The sequence below is a fragment of the Cyanistes caeruleus genome, chromosome Z (assembly GCF_971803275.1).
Source record: "Cyanistes caeruleus chromosome Z, bCyaCae1.hap1.1, whole genome shotgun sequence".
NCBI lineage: Eukaryota > Metazoa > Chordata > Aves > Passeriformes > Paridae > Cyanistes > Cyanistes caeruleus.
In genome coordinates, this window is record NC_141732.1 from 74,078,803 (window position 1) to 74,091,905 (window position 13,103).

The 13,103-nt window shown below is 37.9% G+C and overlaps 1 protein-coding gene and 1 long non-coding RNA gene across 13 annotated transcripts in view; one reads left to right on the forward strand and one right to left on the reverse strand.

Moving 5' to 3' along the window:
- Positions 1 to 13,103, forward strand: part of KIAA1328 (KIAA1328 ortholog) — a 172,675-nt gene that overhangs the window by 96,235 nt on the left and 63,337 nt on the right. The window lies entirely within an intron of this gene.
- LOC111941085 (uncharacterized) lies at positions 239 to 4,311 on the reverse strand. The gene is made up of 4 exons (XR_002869839.2): positions 4,233 to 4,311; positions 2,658 to 2,737; positions 488 to 585; positions 239 to 365 (listed from the first exon to the last, which is right to left on the reverse strand). It is a non-coding gene; the product is annotated as an uncharacterized LOC111941085 (long non-coding RNA).

Here is a 13,103-nt window from a genome sequence, read left to right on the forward strand (position 1 = left end):
TGGCACCCTGTCTGCTTGTTTAATTACTATAACACATTTGACACAGTTGAAAACTTTTGAGTTAAAATCTTTGTGTGTATTTTATATAGAATGATGTCTTTTATATTTTCTTACTCTGGATTGATCAGTCATTTTTTGAGGCTTCATTGCTGTAATACAGCTGTTGGTTATTTTTCTTTTTATGCTTAGCCCTTGCCCAAGGTGCTTTAAGGGGAGGAGGAATAGATCAAAATAATAATTTTTCTTCTCCTAGCATTAAGATAGGAGTTTTTAAATGACTCAAGCCAATTTATTGCAGAGTAGATTCATTGCGGATACACTCAAAATCTATCGGATTGATTGACGATGCTGTTCTATCGACATGTCTGTTACAAAAGAGAGTGTGGGATAATAGGTTGAAGATTTGATGAATACCATTTTGTTTAGAGAAAATTATATTTTGGTGCATTTAGTATATTTGTAATGTAGGAAAGACTTTGAAAGTTACCTTCAGAAAGTGTCTCTAGAAAGGCTTTCACTGCTGATACCAAGACTTGTGGTAATGGACAGTTCTGGGATTGCTCCAGTTCCAGGGGGATCCCACTGCTGGATGAACACAAAATACATTACTGTGGATTTTGTAGACTGAAGGTTTAAAAACCACCAAACAAACCCAGCTTTATTTTGAACTTGACTTGTATATGTTGTATGTGTTTCTTTCAAATACTGGTGTGTTAAAATTGTTGTAATGAAAATGTTTATAATTTTCTAGATCTCTTTCTTAGGAGTGAACACCCTGGCTTGCTCACTGCCCTTGTGAAGTGGAAGATACTTCTTTCCTAATTCTTCCAATTTATGTAATTATTTTTTGGGTTTTATGAAATAATACATTTTCAAATTAGTGGAATTCATGAAACCAGGTAGTATAATTCCTAACAATGCATGTGAACTCATAAGATTCTCAGGGAAATAAGCTAATAGATTCCTCTTACCACTGTTTTATTCAATTGATGTTTCCATCTTTACTTTGGAGGTAAAAAGAGTATTAGATTGGATGTTGAAAGTTCTTTTTCATCTTTTCCACATTAGTTTTACTTTCTGAAGCATGACATCCCCAAGTTTAAATCTGAATTTAGAGCAGAGGCATATTCTGAGTGAAACAAATAAGACACACAGGAAGGGAAAGGTTTATTTCCAATTCTGTCCTCTTTATGGTTTATGTATTGCAGGAATGAAAGGCTTCTCCCAAATGAGTTCTGTGTGAGATGTTTGTTTCAAGTGTTTTTTGACACAGCTTGCTGATTTCATGATTAAGCTTTCTGTCCCACAAGTCTGTGGCCTAGCATTCCAGCCAGCACTGTTAAATTGTCTCCAGGCTCTCCATTCTATTTGAGGTGAGGAGGAGTAAGAACCAACAGTTGTTGGCCCTTCCTTGGCCATCTCTTGGGCCACTTCTACTGTAGCTTTACTTTGAAGAGTCCCTAAGCTGGCTTACTCCAGGATTCATACCTTGGTCACTGGTCAGCCTAGGGTTGGAAAAAGAAAGCCATGCAAGAAGTGAGGTTGTGTCAGCAAGTAGAGAGCAAGACTCTTGCCCTATTTCTCAGGCACCTTCAGTGTGCATTCAGTAATACCCATGTCTTTGTCTCTGCTCCATGTGCGTAGGAGAATGGAGATTTCAGGATGAAATAGGGCTTTCCAGGAGAGAACAGCATCTAAGCATTATTTAGTCCTGGTGCCACCCTTCCAGCAATTATCACAACCTCATTTATTTTCCTCTCAGCTCTGATACAGGACTGCAGTTTTCTGTGCTGAAAGAAATTATGACTATTACTTTGATTATTCTACTTGGGTAATGGCATGATTACTGTACACGCAGGTGCCAATCTTTTTTCAGTTGGAGAATTGAATTCAGAGGTTGATATTGATACAGTTGAACACCTACAAATTTTAGTACAAAATACGAGACTCCTAGAGTTCTAGTTAGTTGCTTTTGGTGAATTGAAATAAATTCATAGTCTCTTCTTAAAAGCCCAGAGAAGAAACCAAAAAGTAACTCTATATGCATGATTCTTTTTAAAAATGAAGGCTAAGAAAATCCCAATTGATATATATAAGACATAACTTTTTAATTTATTGCTCAAGCATATGCAAAATAGGCATTAATTTTCGTAATATAAAATTCTTGATATGTAGCGCCTGGAGCTATGGTTTTGAAGCTAAATTGCATGTATTTACTAAGCCATATAGCTCTGCAATGTGGAAAATGGAAGTGCATTTCAAATGTGTGCAGGGATTGCTATTACTAAAACCAGTTGCAGTTTATAAGTGAGAAAAATAAAGCTTCAGATGGCAGATGAAGAGACACCTTTATTGACTCCATATGCTTGACTGCATGAGGTGCGTTCCTGAAAATGGGAAGCAAATGCCATATTTTAAGGAATTTCAGGAGTCAAGCATCAAGGAGTAATAGAGTTGACCTCTAATTTCAGAAATCATAGGCTAATGTTTGAGAACATTTCACTTCCAAACTTTATTTAAAGCTCTGCTTAGCACTCAGTTTTATGGCAGAAAGGATTTTTGGCTGGGAGGCACATCAGTTATACTGTTACCTACCAGACTTTTTCACTTTAACAGCAGACACCAATGGCCTCTAGGAATGAAATGCTGCTACTTACAGACTGCGTAGAGGTGTGGCTGGAATGGCCTTCAGTCCTTGGTTTCAGATGCATGGTTTTGCATCCTCTGTTCTTTTTGCCTTGAAGAAAGTACAGTTTACTTGTTTGATTTACTTCTAAGAGGAGATTTTTTTTTTCCTTTTGAAAGGCTTGTTGCCTCCTTGTTGTTAAAATATTTTAACTGGCATTTTTCTATCTGCCACTTCCTAGAGTGTCCATTATCCATTGCTGCCATATGTTATCTAAAGGCTGAGTCTTGGAATTCTCAGTAGGCAGTTCTCAGCACGGGTGCTGCTCATCTTACAAAGGTCTTACAGAAATACAGGGTTTGAATGTGTATTTAGTGTAGAATTGATTCCACCCTCTGTTCCCTCCACCTAGAAGTAAAGATTCAATATGAACACAGTAGTACTCTTTCCAAGATGATTGAACTTTTGCTTTCAGTACAGGTGTGTAAATTTTTAGAAAAGTACCTGTTTTCCCACTAGATGAGAAATTTCAGTACAGGTAAGATAAAGCTATGACTTTCACCTACTCTTAACTTGACCATGTTCTTGTATGTCTGCTTCTTTTTATATGAATAAAAAAGTATTGTCAGCATGGTAACTGCCACCAGTAAGACACAGGAATATAGTGAAACATCCCTTTGCATGTTCCAAGTGATTATCAGTGTAACAAACTACCCATCATCCTTTATGAAAAATGAAGGGAGGAATTTAAATGTATTTTCTGTGCAGCAGTTTTCTTGGAGTTATTCATAAATATCCGTATCTGCTTTCTGAATATAGAATTTGAGCCTTATTAATACATTATACATAAATTTGTACAGGAGCAAAAGATTCTTTTACTATCTGGACTCTTAAAGTGACAGGTTTAAAGATGATTAGAATACTGTGGATGAATATAGCTTCTTTTTAAAAAAATGCAGGATAGCAAATGTGGGACAAGATTTCTAGGTAGGCTTATTATTTTTTGCTAAACTAGACTGATAAGTCTGGGAAAATTAATAAGCTTCTGGGCAGTCAAACTTCTTTTGAGATCTGAAAAAGAAACAGCAGATTTCAAAGGTAAATACAACCTGAGAGCAATTAACAGTTTTGCCTAAAATCTAGTTAGGATAGTTAGAGGTTTGTTCATCATGTCTAAAATCCTAAGTGGTCTTAGAGTTATTCAGCAACCCCTTTGCTAGGAGTCATGGTTAGATTTCATCTATATAACTCAGTTTTTTTCCAAGTGCAGTTGTCTTGTACAGATACCCAGTGTGGTCTGTGTTTTTAGTAGTCTGCTCTCATGCTCGATAGTGCCTAAAAGCTGGGAGGCTGTTTATTGTCCTGCTTGTACTCATTTCAGATTTGGAGGAAAGAGGGAGTTAGCTCTAAAATACAAAGTGATTAGTGGCAAAGTCAAAAGCTTTTTTCTACTGAGTTATTCCTTTGTCAAATGGCACTTTTATTTACAGTCAGGCTATTTGGACAATTCAAATGAACTTGAAACAATCCTGATGCTTCAGCACCGCAAATCGGAGACTGGAAAATAAAAGGAGAGAAGACACAGTTTTCATGCCATGGTTCCTACCCTGCACTACTGCTGAGGGAATGAGCTGCCACATCTGCTGTGCTGTGACAAGATCTGGACAGGATATGTCCAGAAAACTGTGTGGTAATAGAACACAGGCACATGATGGAATTGTTTGAGCTGTAGGCTATCTGTGCTGTCACATTTAATGGCATATATTCAGCATCATCACAAGCAATAGTGAGGCAGAACACAAGTATGTGAAGCAGTGGTTTTTGTGGGGTTTTTTTTTCCCTTTTCAGAAATGAATTTCTTGTATTTTTTAATTAGACTGGTGCAGAAACACTGATATTCTTGATAAGGTTATAGCAGCAGTGCTGAGAACATGGCAATTTAAGCATTTTTCAGTTTAACATTGCTTACCCAAACCTGAATAAAAGAAGAAACTCAAAATGAAAGCCGGATTATTCCTGTTAGATGTTTTTGCAGCAATGTTACAAAGTGAGCAGTATCAGTGTAGCTGATTGTATTTCTGTTTACACATAAAGTTACTGTTGTTCTGGATCTGGATTGCAGTTTTAATTTTTTTTCCCAGTGACTTTATATTGGCATTCAGATTGATTCTAGCTATCAATTTCAGACAAATTAATTTATGAATGATTTTTTAAAATATAAAAATTGTTCGTAATTCTTTTAACTCCTTGGAACTGGTAAACTAGAGCAGCCCTTCTGCAGCAGTCTCCTGTTGGACTGCAACTGGAGCTATGGGTTTTCTGTTCCTCCAGAATTTGTGCCACTTCAGCTCTGAATTTTATAATACCTAATGTCTTCAGCATTCTGTTTGTGACTGAGATTCAGAGAGGTCCTGTGTATTCTTTGACCTCAGTGTCTTCATCTATAGAAAAAGGAGACGAGTGCTTAGTTACTGCCAGGAATATATAAATACTTCTAAAGGTTACAAGTTCTCTCAAAGTGCCTTGTATTTCTGCTGATTTCATGTTAAGTAGAAAACTGTGTATATCTGTAGTGGGGGCAGTGGGGGGAGTTCAATCATCAGATGTCAAGTTTTGTTTTATTTTTGTAATGATTTGTGCAGTTGGTAATTGGCAGCTGACTCCTCAGAGGGAACTTCAGGGAGATCATGTATTTAGAAACAATCTGGCTTCTAGTATTTTTCTCTCCATTGTATCTTTCTCCCTTTGTTCTTTTGTTCTCTATTATGAAGGACATTTGCATGAAAACAAGATTTTTGTTTCTTAAGAGTTCAACTGCTCCTGCTGCTATTCCCCACCTGGCCATAATCCTCTGTTTGTGACATCTCAATTGGTGGCTGTGCAAATGATTATGATGTCAAAGACAGGATTATGACTTCAGGTGAGAAACAAACAGCAGGAACTGGTGAACTCAGGAGAAATACACATCTAGATTTTTCTCTAACCATTTTTATGCTAAAAACACGAGGAAAATGCAGACAATAGATTATGTATGCATATATAAAATAACTGATGTATAAGCAAATTTTATCATACCAGTGAGTATAATGACAAATCTATTTTTAAAATTGCTTCAACTGTTCTTATTATCTTGTTTCATCTGCAGAAAATTACATAGTATCCAATAGAATAGTATCCAAAGGCCGTGTGATTAGGACATTTTTATTTGGCTTTACCAGGTTGCAATTCTTGTGGGAAACTTGTTTGGTTGTAGCATGAAGTCCTTAATTCAATAAAAATAAGGTTTGATGAAAAATGTAGGATCAGGAGTCCACCAACCTGTGCACTATTAATGAATAACAGGGGTCCATGGTGACAGTGTTGTTTTGGACCAGATGAAGTTGATACAATGGGAGGTTCTTGAATTTATCTGAGTCCTTATGCATGTTTTTTTCCCTCTTATTTATTATTGTGTTCCTGAGGAACCTCACTACCCCCAAAAACTAATTCCGTGGAGGATTTTTGCACAGTATCTCCTTTTGAAAATTCTTGTTTTCGGTTTGAAGTCCTATGACAGTAAATGGCATGTAAGGCTCTGCAATCATTTGCCATTGTGCATTGGGGTAGTGGGAGGGAGATACTTGCTATAAAAACTTTACATGTGTAAGAATTACAGTGCAAGGAGGGGTTGTGTGTGCATGTGTTACAATACCAGCTAATGTAACTAACACCTGAGATTACCTCTACAGTGAGTTAGTGGTGGGTTCTGAAGAGATTGCTCCACAGAAATCTTCTCCAGGGAATTAGCTCGTATGCTTCTGCTATTGCTGTTGTTACAGTCAGGGCTGCCACTTCTTTAGCTAATGCTAAGGTCATCACATTGACAGTTTTTTGTTAGGAAAAGTTTCCCCTTCTGCATCATTTCAAGAATGCTTACTTTTAGGTGCATTCTGTTTTTCTTTTGAGGTATTTGGCACTTTTTTGATGTAGTTTGTGAAATTAAATGGAAGAAACTGTCTTATCCTATAGGCACTTACTATCCTGTGTCAGGGTGACTGGGTGAAAATAGAAGTGAAGAGAGGAGTTAATAATCACAGAAATAAAGATGTGGAAAATTATCAAATCCACAGTTTTGGTACTTGAAGTACTCCCAGCTTCAGAGAAAGCATGGGGAGTGTTTTTGTTGTTTTTTTGTTTGGTTTTTTTTTTCATACAGAATTGAAGTAGTTATCTTCAGGAACCCAGTAATTAAAATTAGAAAGTTTGTAACATTTTTATTGCAGGCAATTCGAGCAGTGAGATTAACATTAGATAATCTTATCATGAAATAACCAGGCACCCTGTGATGATCTGACACATGAGAGGCTGCACATTGCTTCTGGTCCCCCAAGGGCTGTGATTGTTTTATGTTTTTATCTTATGATAACTGTGCTTTGGTTTTGCCCTTTTCTGAGAGTTTCATATGGTACACATTCCCTCCCACCCCCCTGTAAATGTGTAATTTAACACTACTCTAGGAAATGGCAAATCAGCATGAAACTATTAATCTTATCTCGTATCATGAGACAGACACTGATCCAAGAGATCTGATTACTTTGCTTCTGGTCATTATCCAGACTGAAAGCTGGGCTTGGGCATTTGTATCATCAACAGTTCTGCCATCAGAAAGCAAAAGATTTCAAAAACAAGGGGAAATTCTATAATCAATCCAGTTTAAAATTTCATGCCAAAAATACAGTGTGGGACCAAACTCCTTTTACTCACCATGTAGTGATCTGCTGTGGTATTAAAGCCTGCTTTTCTGCCTTGTGTCTACAGCCTCTTTTCTTGGACATTTAAAGCATATAAAAGGGCTTGAATGTCAGGCATGAAGACTTTAAATAATCTGTAATGATTTTAATGAGTTTATAGTCACAATTGCCACAGGTTTGTTGTGCTTCAAGCTCTGAGATGGAGCTTGCAGTCAGACTCTCTGCTGCCAAGTTGCTTTTTGGTCTCTTTGAGAAGGACGGAAACTGGCTGCTGTTCAGTCCTGCAGAACTGGACTAGAATGAACTGTTCTGGAAATAGCCAGCTGCATCCCCTCCCCTCCAATGAATATACTATGAACAAGAAATTCAGTTTTAATTTGTATTACAGTTCAGCTAATTAAAGAAAACTAATTTTAAATACCTGACTGAATCAATGTGATTTGGGTTTCTTCTTTACTCTTTTCCTTTCTTCCTTTTTTTATCCTCTCCCACTCAGTTCTTTAGAATTCTTGCCACTTCATGTCTATTCCCCCATCAAGTTTGTGACACTTCAAAGATGTACTTATTTAATATGTAACAATGAGGGATGCTCAATCTCTTTTGTTTTATTTCTCCAGTAGGATAGTGCTTTCTGCTCTACAACAATATTTGGAATTTATTTTTTAATTTTTTTAATTTTATTTTTTTTTAAACTATTTACAAATCCCAAGGGACTTTACAGATATGAAAACATGCAGTGAAAATTTCATCTCTGCTCAACTGGTTGGTTCAGACTCTGTTCCTGGAGGGAGTGAATTTTACTGTTGACCTAATTCTGCTCCCGTTAAAGTTGGCACTGAGTGGTTTTAGAGATTTTCAGCCTCAAAGCGTTACTATTCTTTGTTGAATCCAGAGTTTAAGGAGAAGAGCTGAAGTGCAGCTCTTTCAGATGGAATAAGAAAGGCTTAAGCCTGGTAATCAGAATACATTTATTAACTAACTCTATCCAAAGAAGTGGCCTGGGAACCCAGATAGAGGGTTCAACTTTGCATTAGAATTTTGTCAGAACTTCAAAAATTTATACCTTTTGGCGTCATGGCCTGTCTCCACTTTCTGCATCATGGGCAGTTTCTGCTTTCAGCATTTGTGCAGACTTACTGTACAGACTGAGTTCACAAAATGGGAAAGGGTAAACCAGAGGAAAGGTAAAATATAAAAACACAAACTTCTATGGTTTACACTGGGAAAAAAATTCCCTGTCAAAAATTGGTTCCCTACTGGAGAATAAATAAGGTCAAATTTCAGTTGTCTTATATATGTTACATTAATTGCCATCATGTGGAGAAGAGATTTTTCTTTTTTTGTATGCATGTTTGTTAGGATACTTGTTGGAAATGGCACAGAAGAGGTATGGAGTGCCTGCTCATCACAATAGAGCTCCTGAATTGACACAACACAACAAAATAGTGGTTCTCTATTGAAAGGAAGGTCCACATCTGCAGCTTGAAAAGACAAGCTGTAGGGGTTCACAGCTGGAAACTGTCCTTCCACATCCCTGTCCTGCAGCCTGTAAGCAGGGTACAATGTTCTGCTAACTGTTAATGTGAGACTATGATCACATACTTAATTACTTTACATATTTTTGTGTGCCTATGACCAAAGCCTGGTTTTGTGCAAGGATGTAATTTTCTCTGTCTCTTGCCATTGCTGAATCTTTGAGAACTTTATGAAACTGAATTTGGTTTAGTAAACCTGTGGGTGGTTTTACTTGGTCTTCTGTCCAGACTGCTGTGCCACAGAGTGCAAGCAATTGCCTCACAAAGTCACTGCTGCCCTGGAGTAGTGAAGGGCCTTTCAATTTATTCTTGGTCATGCCTTTTAAACTTAATGTTCTTCTTCACACAAGCTGGTAGTGATGGATGTCCATTCAGACAACCTAATGTCCTATGGTTACTATACAAGAGCCTTTATATCAACATTCTGCAGCTGAGACCCATCAGGTTGGACTGTCAAACTGCTCTACAACACATCTAGCACCATTTTATGCAAATAATAGCTGTGACAATATTGCTATGCTTTATGGTGTTAAGCGGGACTGTAAAAGATTCATTTCCATAGGTCAAGAGGAAGTTGATCTTTGTAGCTTGATATATCAGAGGCCATTTCCCTCTGTCAGTGGTTGCCACCTCCAAGAGATGCCCTCAGCTCTTAAGGAGCCTAAGCCATACATGGAATGTCTTCTGGGACATCCATTGTGATGTTTCAAGTGTGGTGGGAATGTTGTGGAGTCAGCATCTTTGTGTGAGCTTTGAAAAGCAACAACTAGCTTACCCTGGGAATGAGAGATTGCTATTTGCTCCATGACTGTTCTTATTCCTTGATTCAACTTTGCATCTAGTCTTTCATTAGTTAATTTATGTACCTGCTTGACATAGTGCAAGCCTGCCAAAGAGAAAACATTTAATCTCTCACTGAAATCACAACCTGTATGCCAAGAGAACCTTGAATTTTTATGTTCAGCAAGCTGATCCTTTCAGACTCCCATGAGATCATTTGCCTATGTTGCTCAGAGGTCTCAGGGAATCGTGCCCAATGCAGAGACTGTCAGATTAGGTAACAGATTATGAGGTATCATGTTTAGGTGTAATTTCTTCAGGACTAGTTGTATTTTGCACAAAACTTCTAGCTACATATGTTCTTAGTCAAAAAAATTCAAATCCTTTCAATTTACAGTGCTCTTCTTGCGTAACTGTAAATTAAGATGTTGACTTCTTGCTAAAGCAAGACAATCTGACAAGAGCAGGAATATGAATTATGGAAATACTGAAGCAGGAAGAAGAAGCATAGTATATATGTAATATATATGCCCGTGATAGAGTTGTGCCACCATTCAGGCACAATTTAGTGTTTTAAGGACTTTGGTGGCAACTCTTAATACTCTGTTTCTCCTAGTTAATTTCCCTCTCTGTTGCATTGTTGCAGTGTGTTGGGAGTATGCATGCTTTTTCAGTATTACTCAAATACAGGAAATAGTCTGTGCTCGCACTTCTTTGGATTCCAGCTGGTAAATTTGTAGTTTCTTCACTCCCTTATTTCAATAAATTAGTCACCTTAGCATGATAGCATGTTTTGGTATGACACTGAGTTTCTGGATGCCAGCTGCTCTGGACTGGCTGTTTCCACTCTTAGCTTCATACCCAGTGAGAGAGGCATAAGGATCCTTCTTGTGTTTACTAAGAGTTAGCATGGAGTCAAAAAACCCATTCAGGCTGGGATTTCAAAGCTCACAGCCTTGTGTGGCTGATGAGACTGTGAGCAGTCAGTTAGACAACTGCTATCTTAAGGATGGTATCTGCGCTTTTTTGAAATGTGGAGGGGTCAAGTACTATGGTTCTGACTTGATTTAGAAGACACTCTTGATTTTCTGCTACCAGGACTATTTACTACTTGTGACCGTGTCTTGCACCAGCATTTGGCTGATTAATCTAAAGCTCTGTACCAGTCAGGTCGTAGTGCATTAGTCTAGTTCCACTCTTTGTTCTAAAGAACAGCATCATTACAAAATAAAAGAGTCCTTCTAAAAAGCTTTTATTTCTTGTGTGAAACTTTTTTTGATAAGATGAAGTGAGTCAGTCTGTCTTTAATGGGATTGCACTGAAATGTCTGCAACTCTTGTTGTCATTCCTTGGCATGATCGTTACTTGAGGGGCAGATGAGAGGTCAATCAGCCAGAGCCACGAGGGCGCCCACAGCTAGCCTCAGGATACTCCCTACAAATGTAAGATCAAAAGGGCAGGCATATGAAAATTACTGTTTACTTTTTATGAATTATTTCCCAGAGATGGGATCATTAGCAGAATCTAAATGCTGTCTAGCTCTTAGTGCAAGGACACTTCTGACAGTATGCACTTGCTTAGGCACACCTTTCCAATCTTAAAATGAAAAGATTTTCTGCTTTTGCAAGTGTGGGATTTCTTTATTATTTAAATAACTTTCTGGTTGTTTTGTGGTTTGTTTTTTTTTTTTTCTTCTTTTCCACAAACCATTGTCCCTACTTCTGAACATGCTTTTAATTCCTAGATGTCATCTATTCCTTCCTTTGTGTTGCAAAAATATTTCAAAGCCTTCATCCATACCCCAGGGATGCTTTAGGAGACACCTGAAGGAAGTAAAACTTTATGTAATTTTCAGAGTGAAAAGTAGCTGTTGCTTACAATTCATCCTTGGCCACTGGGTACCAGAATTATCCCTACTGCAAATACAGGGGAAAGGTGATATTGGCTGTCATGGTGAGGTGCATGTTGGCAAATTCAGTGTCTACTTCTGCGGTAATCTTCACACACAATCAAACTCTGCACCTTCTTCTCCACATCAGTATCTGACTTCTGTTTGATCACAGTAATCAGGGCTATTTAAAGGGGTCATAGTATATTTGCCCTTTTGTCTTGTGTCTAGAGCTATGAAAGCATGACTTTGGAGCAAATGTTGATTGAATTCTAAAGAGACTGGCAATAGCTGGGAACATGTGTAGCCTGTGATATGCTAAACTTGAGATTCCAAGTGGAAAACTGTTTGCTTTTTAAAATAACTTTGAAAAAGTTACCTTGAAAAACCAAATACATGGTGGATATTACTCTTTAATGAAAACCAATATGAACTTCCCTCTTATCGTCCAACATGTTACTACCCTTAATGTGAAATAATCAAATGCTGCCCAGTGTAGCAATGAAGCTAAATCTGGCTGCCAACCAAAATAAAATCCCTTATAGCTATTTTTGTATGTTCTTAAAATGTGTGCTGAGAGATTAGGCAGTTGTCTTTTTTCTGCCCTCTCTGCTATTATTCTTAAAAAGTTTAAAAAGTTTAAAAAAACACGGAGAACTCTGTTGCAGCACCCCCTCCTATGATAAGGTCAGGGAGCAGAAAATCCAATGTTGTGTTCTTTATCTAAATCCTTATTCTTGCTAATCTGGCTAGACATTTTGGATATGTGTGTTTTTAACTATTTGGCATGATGTTCTCTCAACATCATTTTTTTTGGTGTTTATCTTGACAGCAGTAGCTAGAGAACTTCTTGCTAGTGTTTAAATGGATAAGCTGAACATCTCCCTTTCTATTCTTTCCTTTTGGTGTTGGATCTCAGGAAACTTTTTAATGCTTGCAAAGCAGTGAGCTAAGGAAATGTGTGTGCAGGTGGGTGGGGGTCACTGGGTCCTCTAAGACAGGCATCTGCAAGTGACCATCTGGAGGGTATGGGTCTGGGGTTTTATTTAGCAACCTTCAGAAAGCTGAGGCACAGGTACTAAAAAATAAGTCTGTTGGTGCTAGGCATAGTTTAGGCTTGTATTGAGCACACCTAATTTCAGAAGGTTTCTGCCATATGACTTGGACTTCTTGGGGTGGAACAGCAGTGGATAGGGCGTCATGCTCAGCCTCATGAGATTCAGAGCCAGGACTTGTCATGCTTACCATGCATTTCCTGCAGACTTCACACTGAGGCAGAATAAAATATCTAATAAAATCATCTCATCTTCTTTGTTGTTGATATCTTCTTGTTCCTGTAGTCACCATGGAAAAGGATGGTTTTAAGTTACCTTTAATTGTGTCTGTGCTTCAGAGGCTGTAACTTCCAGTTTTTTTCGATGATGTGGTGCAACCTTAAACTTCTCTGAAATGCTCTGTCTTGAAGCCAGCACCCATATCCTGATGGGTTTCTACATCACTGGTGTCTCCAGTGCTGTTGGGACAGAAGAATGGTGGAAGTCTTT